This window comes from Elephantulus edwardii, unplaced genomic scaffold, assembly GCF_000299155.1.
Source record: "Elephantulus edwardii isolate Elephantulus edwardi_28Jun2011 unplaced genomic scaffold, EleEdw1.0 scaffold00031, whole genome shotgun sequence".
Lineage (NCBI taxonomy): Eukaryota > Metazoa > Chordata > Mammalia > Macroscelidea > Macroscelididae > Elephantulus > Elephantulus edwardii.
This window is the reverse complement of record NW_006399781.1, coordinates 17085907-17095326: the sequence shown is the minus strand read 5'-3', so window position 1 is coordinate 17095326 and position 9420 is coordinate 17085907.

Genomic DNA, 9420 nt, shown 5'->3' with positions numbered 1-9420 from the left:
AACAACAACAACATGATAATGGACAAATTATCTTTTAACTATGCTTTAAAGTATAACCTTTATAAGCAGCTTGTTTCTCATAATTATTTCTGGATGACCAGGTTCCTTGAAAGAGATTGGCTTTAGTATTTAATATGCAGTTGAAATTTATTCTCTCAGAAAGGAATCAAGGTACAGTACATGTCTTTTTTTTTTAAAACCTTAGAAATATTGTAACCATGACTTAGTAATCTTGTGATTGTCTAAGAAAATTTAAATTTAATTTTAATGTTTGACAACACACTTTTAAAAACATGAATGTCAATCAGTAAGACATTTTGTTTGACGTTCCAATAGCATTATATAAAAACATTTTTAATATCATAATTAATCAGAGCTCTGGTTTTACTTGTGAAAGACTTGTTACTCAAGTTGTAAATTGACTATTAAATCTGCATAGCAATCTGTTATTGATGTTTTGAGTAGTTTATTTTTGAAAGAAATTATCCCTCTCTAAATACATACAGAACGACCAGTTGGGGTCTACTCTATTTTAATTTCTTTGAATTTTGATGATTACTATTTTAATAGGCAATAGAAACCAGAGATCCAAGTATTTAGGAAACCAGAGAGGCCAGCCACTGGAAATATCAATTAAGAAGAATTCATATCTTCAGTTATGAAATGACCTGACATCAATGAAAGTGACCATTGTTAGAATTAGGATCATAGAACAAGGTAGAACACTAAACAACATGTGCTAGCACAGTATCAGAGATAGGAAACAGTTGGGGTGATATTATTAGTTCAGTATTTTTGGGGTAGAACCACTGCAGTAACTCCTTGTAAGATTAGAATTGATCTCAAAGATCACTTATCTCTTGGTGTATGACTTATCTCAGAGGTGTGTGTGGTTAAAGAGATACCAGGCAGAATCTGACATAACATGAAAAAGTCATTTATCTCATTAAACTCTCCCTCTGTAAACGGTTCTATGATTAAATATTATGCCTACTTAAAAGAATTAATTGATTAATTCACATATTAAAATATTTTGGCAATAGAGCTGATAACATTATATTAGTATTTCATTAAAACCTAAAGTAAATATTAATATTTTTATCTTCTCACTGAGTAAAAAAAATTTTTTTTATTTCTAAGGAGCTTTATTTTTTTAAATTTTGTTCTAATTTATTTAGAAGCCCTAATCTGTGGTATAAATAGGCTGCCAAGTACAGCCAGAAATGTACAATCTGAAGAGAATAAAATTGATGAATAGGACCTTCTAAAGATGAACTATCTTTGCAAATCAAAAACTTTTTCCAACAGTGTGAAAAGAAAACCTACTGACTGGGAACAAACATTTGGCAATACCATCTCAGACAAGAGTTTCATAGTGAAAGTTTACAGAATACTCCTGGGCCTCCATAAAAAAAGTCCAATTACAAAATGGGCAAAAGACATGGAAATAATTTTCACAAAGAAAGATACTCAAGTGGCCAACAGACACATGAAGAAATGTTCCAAATCACTGGCAATAAGAGAGAAGCAAATCAAAACCCCAGTGAGCTATTATCTCGCTCCAGTAGCTGTGGCAAAGTTTAACAGGACTGAGTAAAAAATTTAATATTTTCACAGAAAATGTTGTTAGGTGCCCTCAAGTGAAGTACAAGTTGATAACAACAGACCTGAAACCAGTCCTGTCCTGTGCCATCCTCAATATCTTCGACACATTTGAGCCCATTGCTGTAAGTCAATGTGTCAATCCATCTGGTTGGGAGTTTTTCGCTCTTTCACAGACCTCTCTTTCAAACTGACATTGCTTATCATTGTATTTTGGAGATAGCTCTCAGAGTGAATTTGGCCCAATACAATATGTCTCCTAATCTTATGACTGCTGGTATCAAGGGTGTTGATTGTTGATCTAAGCAAGATTAAATCACTGACAACTTCAATCCGTTCTCCACCTATCATGATGTTGCCTATTGGCCCAGTGAGGGGGATACTTGTTTTCTTGATGTTGAGATGTAATCCGTACCAAAGGCTGTAGTCTTTAATCTTTTGCAGCAAGTGTTTCAAGTCCTCCTTACTTAGAGCAAGCAAGGTTGTGTTATCTGAATAAATCAGGTTATTGTTGAGTCTTCCTTTGATCCTGATGCCACATTCCTCTTCACAGAATTCAACTTCAAGAATTACTTGCTCAACATGCAAATTGAACAGATATATGGAAAGGATACATCCCTAAATCACACCCTTTCTGATTTTAAACGCTGCAGTGTATTCTTGATTCATAGGGACTCTCCACTGGGTCAAATCTTTACAGGAGACTACCAATCTTTCTCCCCCAGAGCAGCCAAGAGACTCAAACTGTTAACATTTGGGGTAGCAACTTACATGTTACACACTATGCCACCAGGACTCTCTATCTTGACAGATAACAGTTAGAAGTTCAAACTATATTTAGAAGAGACCAAGATATCACTGCAAATATCAAATGGATCCTGGTTGAAAGCAGAGAAAAAGAATGTGCCCTTGGATGTGCAAGGGCATTTGACTGTGTAGATCATAACAAACTATGGTTAACAGTGAGAAGAATGAGAATCCTAGATAACTTAGTTGTTGGCATATGAAACATCTACCTAGACCAAAAAGTTGTTGTCCAAACAGAACAAGGGAATACTGTATGGTTTAAAATCAAAAGTGTGCACCAAGGGCTGTGTCTTGTCTTAAAACTTAATCTGTTTGCTGAGAAAAATCCTTCAATAAGCTGAAGGAGAATGTGGCATTAGGAAAAGAGGAAGACTTATCAACAACTTGTGTTATGCACATGGCTTGCTAAAAGTATAGAGTAGTTAAAGCCCTTGTGCAGAAAATTAAAGCCTTCAGTATGCATTATGTCTCACCATCAAGAAGATAAAAATCCTCACCACTGGGCTTATCAACAATATCATGATAGATGAAGAAAAAACTAAAATTGTTCAACAATTTAATCTTATTTGTATCCACAGACAACACCCTTGGGTGCTAGCTGTCAAAAAATAAAAGACATATATTTTTGAAGCCTTAAAAATGTCAACAGCTTCATCTTGCTTGGATCCACAATTAACCCTTGGTACCAACAGGAAATAATGAGACCCACTGCACTGAGCAAATCTGCAGTTAGGGACCTCTCCAAATTATTGAGGAGTAATGATGTAAGTTTGATGACTAAGGTGTGTCTAATTCAGGCCATAGTCTTTCTGATTACTTGCTATACATCTGAAAGCTGGACAATGAATAAGGTTGACAGAAGAAGAATTGATACCTTTTATCTGTGATGTTGGAGAAGAGCAATGAACATTGCATGGATGGCCAAGAGAACAAGCAGAAATGTCTTGGGGAGGGTGTAGCCAGATTGTTCTTTGGAGGCAAGAACAATGAGACTTCGCTTTACATACTTTGGGCATGTTGTTAGAAGGGGGTATTTCCTTGGAGAAATAAATAATTCAAGATTTTGTCCATAGTATCTTTCAGTATTGCAACATGGGGCTTGAATTTGTCTTTTATTTCTTTCACTTTAAGAAAAATCAAATTTCTTCCTTATTTAGTCTCTGAATCCAGCTCTTAGTACCCTTCATTATAATACTTTACTTTGTCTTCTTGAGCTGCCCCTTGAAATCTTTTGCTTGGATCTTTTGCTTTGGCATCTCTTCCTTTTGTTTTGGCTTCTTGATATTGTTATGCAATTTTCACGGACCAACTTCCTAAAATCAGCCACCATTTAACTCTATGAAACATAGTTCTCACTCACACGTAGATAAGGTCATTTTGAGTCCAAATAATCTTCACAGCATCTACTTCTTTTTATAAAGGAAAAAAAAACACAAATACCAATAAATTCTTGTTAATTTAAATTTTTTTACAAATTGTCAACATTCTCATAAATTGCCAATAAATCCAAGAGGAAAGAAAGATCCAAATTAATGTGACTATTAATTGTGCATTAAATGCTATATTTCAAGCAATCAGTTTTGTCATGACTTGCTGCATAATGCCAAGTCATTCAGCTTCTGAGTTAGTTTCTTTTCCATAAAGAGTTTAGCCACGGTTAATATTTGTGTTTTTCCTTCTGTTTCAAAGAAAAGTTGAGAACCACTGGACAAGGTAATCTTTAAGATTCTAACATTCTTTCACTTTATAATTAGGAGACATTGCATCATAACTCCCAATCCACATGCACAGCAAACTGGGATATTTCAAGTCAGTGATCCTAGGTAGAAAGGAGCAGTTCTGTGGAGACATCAGCAGGAAATAACTCTTCCAGAAGAAAAGATTAACAAGTGCAGACAATGGGGATGTGGTAAACACCTGGGGAATCTAGGTCTCCAATACTCTCCAAGATGGAAAATTGACTCCACAAGAATTGGGCATGCCACTATATGGAGGATTTCTGGACAGCAGTAGTTCTTAGTATCGACTGGATGTCCAGGATAATTAGTCAAGGAGGACTGTCATTATAAGGAATATTAAAACAAACAAACAAGCAAACACAAAACACAAAAAACCCAAACAACCCTAAGCCTAGTCCTAAAAGGGAAGAGTGAAGGAAAGCAGGTATAGCTGGGATCCCTGGTCAAATTTGTTTCTGGTGGTTGAGAAGTGCACAGGGGCAGAGAACCCTGCCAGGTCAATCAGAAAGATTGGAAGTGGAGTGTAACTGTGCGTATATGTGCTATGTGCTCATGTGAGAGAGAGGCTGTTTGCCGTGGACAGGCAGCTGCTCAGTGATCGCCTAGATTTTCAGAGCTATCCTCATTTTTGGCACAGCAGTTATGTACATACTCCAATCACTATGACAATCACTTCTCATCACTTGCTGTACGGGTTTTCATGGGTTACAGAACTGCACAGGGCTGAGCTGAGAAAAGTAGAATATGAACAAGCAGTGACTTTCACTTGGCATGTGGAAGAGATAGCAAACTTATCTTGAGTCATTTCAGAGACTTAGAACAAGGACCAGATGGTGGAAGTCATGGGAGACAGGCTTGGCTCACCATGGAGAAGGTTATGTTAATTGGAGTTGGCCAGAATGGAATTCTCTATCACACAATATTAAATAATGTCTATCTAATGATTTATAAGGCATTGTTGAGTGGATTTCTGTATTGGGTAGAAAAATTTGACAGAGTGAGATCAACTGTGTTCTTCCTTCTACCGTTGTGTATTTTCACCTTACCTGTCTATTTTCAGTGAATTAAATTAGCTGATACAGAATATTCCTAAGTAAGTAAAAATGTGCTTAAGGTATTTCCTTCTACTAAAAATCTGGCTCATTCATTACTCCTTTTAGGTAAATTTTGATCAGGTTCTTCTTTACCTTGAACTTCAGGATGTGTTGTCTTTTGCCTTTCTCTAATTCAGTTCCTTGAATTTCCGCCCCCCCCCCCCATATCAGTAATTTGACATCCATTTAAATACATCCATCTAGCCCAAGCTGAGAATCTTCCTGGACACAATTTCAATGTTTATTTATTACACCTCATATTATTATCAAACTCTGCCCATGCACCATGGTACTTGTCAATCCCAGGCAAAAATGAACCTTTTAAAAATTCAGTTTTATTACTAAGGGAGGGACTTGTATGGCATTTTCCAGTATTTTTTTTTTTTCATGTATGTAAATTCCAAAGGAGTGACCTGAACTAACCGTGCTTCCTAAGCAGCCTATTTCAAGAGAACATTTTTAGGAGAGAAATGACGTTAAAGGAATGAGAGAGAAAAATGAGATGAAGTTATTTTTGAACAGTGGCTGATGATATACTTGAGAAGGGAAGAAACTATATTGGTTTTTGAGTCCCCAGAAGCAGACCCTGTTTCAAGAATTCTTGTGCCAGTGATTTATTAAATTAGTGCTTCCGGGAAAAACTGGTAAGAGAATGGAAGGAAACAGGACAGAAAATGGAAAAAAAAAAAATGAACAAAATTGAGAATCCAGGTAAACTATTAACTTCCTTTTGTAACAAATGGATGTAAGCTTAGTGGCTTAAAACAATTTCCATGTTTTGTCACAGTTTCTGTGAGTCAGAAGTCTAGACATGGTGTAACTAGATTCTTCACTCAGCATTGCAAAAGTTCTAACCAAGGTTCTATCTTGAGTTGAGGTCTCGGGTACATTGAACTCCAGGTACATTGTTTAAGGTCATCATAGCAAAATTCATGTCCTTGCAGCTGTGGAACTCTTGTCGTTAGGTGCTGTGGAGTCAGCTCCAACTCGTAAGCGACCTTGTGTACCACAATGAAGTCCTGCCCACTCATCATTTTTGCTGTTTTAAACTCATTTTAGGAGTCACTGTGTTGGGCCATCTTGCTGAGGGCTTTTGATCTCCTTTGATTACTCTCTACTTTACCAAGCATGATGTTCTTTTACAAGGATTGATCCAGAGAAGGCCCAAGCCATCTTTTATTATTTTATACTGGTTTATTTACAAAGTTCATATATGTTGTTTTTCACACCAGATCTTTCCCAATTGCTTTACACACTTCTCCCTCCACTCATCAAATTGAGTAACCCTGTGTGATGTGCACAGGGATATAATATTTAGAAGGTCCCATTCATCAGTTTTCTAAGACTACCTTTAAAGGTTCACCAAATTAGGCTGACCCCACCCAGGATAATCTTTCTTTTTATCAACTCAAATAACTGGTTGCAAACAAAGTCTCACTGCCATTGAGTTAATTCTGACTCATCACTCACTCACTCACTCATTGCCATCAAGTTAGAACCTTATAGCTGACCCTCCAGCAGATTGGCATAGGTTGTAAATCATACGGGAAGAGGTTGCCTATCTTTCTCCCTTGACACCCTGACAGATTTGAACTCCCAGAGAGGCACTGCCTTTGAGTTAGCACTGCACCTCCCTACAGACCAGGCCACCAGTAGCAAATATGCATCAGTCAGCTGATTGGAGAACTTTACATTTGCAGAATTTCTGTCCCTTTGTCATGTAAGGTAAGAATCACAAGAGCAACAACTGATCATAATCACGGCTGTTAAGCATACGCACCTTTGAGTTGGAACTTACTCATGGCTGACTCTCCAGTGGGTTTTCAGGCTTAAATTACACAGGAGGAGTTTGCTCATTTTTCTCTCATGGAGCAACTGGTGGATTCCAACTGCATGGCTTTGGGTTGGCAGCACAGTTCCTTACCACTAAACTTCATACTCGCAAGTCCTACAAATACAGTACTCAAAAGACACAAAAATCAGTTGCTGTAGAGTCAACCCTGATTCGTGGCACTCTTAGGAGTATTAAGGTTGCATCATAGGGCTTCTTATGGTTAACTTTTCAGAAGTAGAAAACATGACTTTTCTTCTGAGGCATCTCTAGGTGGACTTCAACTTGCAGCAAGCAAGTACATTAACCATTTGCTTGACTCGGGGATTCCATACACATCCATACACAAGAGGAGGAGATTATCCAATGAAGTGGGTCAATGGAGAGCCATTTTAGAACTATATTTACCATGTGTACATCACCAACTTCAGCAAGATCCTGTGTGGAGTCCTGGAGCTTAAATTACACCTCAGAGATTGTAGAAACATGACTTAAGGGAGTTTCTTTTCATATTTCCTCTCCAACCAGTCATTGGTGAAAGAATTCTCCAGAAGCAAATAAATTTTCAGGTGTCTTTGACTCTCTGCAAGTGTAATAGAGGTTCTAGTAGTTCTCAGGCAGTGGTATGAAAAGGATTGCAGATGCAAGCCATTAAAAGCAAAGGAGCATAGAAGATGAAAGAGAGAGGCACATGAAGTCGTTAGGAACCTGAATAAAGCACCAACAACGGTGACAAGAGTTTACTTATTCCAACACTCAGATCTTGAGCGTGACTTTTAAGTACATGTCATCCTATCATGACTCCTTCATGATGATTGCTGATAGCACCAAGACGATTGTTGAGAAAAGGTTTAAAAAATAATAGAGGATTAATGGAATCCAAAGCAAATGGGGAGGTTAAAGAAAGCCTTGAATGTAATTGACTCCCAAAGATATTAAAACACCCTTCATTGTCATTAAGCTGGAATTGATTCATAGCTGACCCCCCCATTGGGTTTACAAGGCTCAAATTGTACAGGAAGAGCCTTCTTTTCCTCAGGAGCTGTTAGTGAAAATAAAGGGTAAAATAAAGTGTCTTTTTTTAGCCTAATGGAGAAGTCGTGGAGAGATTAGGGGGAAAGTGTGCAGCAGAACATAAAGCATGGTATAAAAAGAGCAAGGGTTCCTTAAAAAAAAGAAAGAAAAAGAAAGAAAGAAAGCAAGCAAGCAAGGGTAGCATGGAGATGGCCATACCTGACTTCTACCAACTCTGTAATGGGAAACTGTCCCCATCAACAGCTCGCACTATACAAAACCAATTCTCATGGGGTCAGACATATCCCCCTGCTCCTTTCTGTTTACCCCAAGACAAATCTTACTGCTTTACTGGGTCCAAAATCCATTGCAATAGCTTATAGCTCACACAGAACCACACTGTCATTATGTGCCATCGAGTCGCCTGCAACTCATTGCAACCCTGTATACAATAGCTCTGAAACCTGCCCTGTCCTGAGCCAGTCTCACTGATTCTGACACACCTACCCCAGTTATTTTGTCAATATGTTTCATCCAAGTTTCTCTCCTGCCTTACTCTTCCACTTCAAGCATGATCTCCCTCTCCAAGGACTTGCTCCTCTAGCCACATGGTCAAAGTATGTGAGAGGGAGTTTCAAAATCCTTGACATTGCAGTTCATCTTTTAATTTCCTGATGGCTGGTGCCAAGAGTGTTGATTGTGGAGCAGAGCTGAAACTGTTAACAATTTCAGTTTCTTCTCCATCTATGGTGGTGCTGCCAATTGGTCCACTAAGGTCCTTGACCTTTTGCAGCAAACACTTCAGGTCCTCCTCAGTTTTGGCAGCAAGGTTGTGTCATCTGAATAACACAAGATGCTGTAAAAATCTTGAGCTGGTGCAGGAATCTCTGGCCCCATTGGTGGGATTGTAAAATGGTACACCGCTCTGGAAGGTAGTCTGGCATTTCCTCAAAAAAGCTGAACATAGAAATTTCATATGACCCAGTTATTACACTACTTGGAATTGTTGTTGTTGTTGTTGTTATGTGCCGTTGAGTCGTTTGTGACTCATAGCGATCCTATGTACAACAGCCCTAAACCGTGCTCTATCCTGTGCCAATCTCATTGCCTCTGACACACCTATCCAGAGTGCCTCAGTCACTGAATCAATCCACCTCATAGAAGGTCTTCCCCTCCTGCTCTGTCCCTCTACTCTACCCAGCATGATGTCCCTTTCTAAAGACCTGTCTTTCCTTGCAACATGTCCAGTGTATGTCAGATGAAGCCCCAGAATCCTTGCCTCCAAGGAGCAGCCTGGTTTAATCCTCCCTATGATGAATCTGTTTGTTTTCTT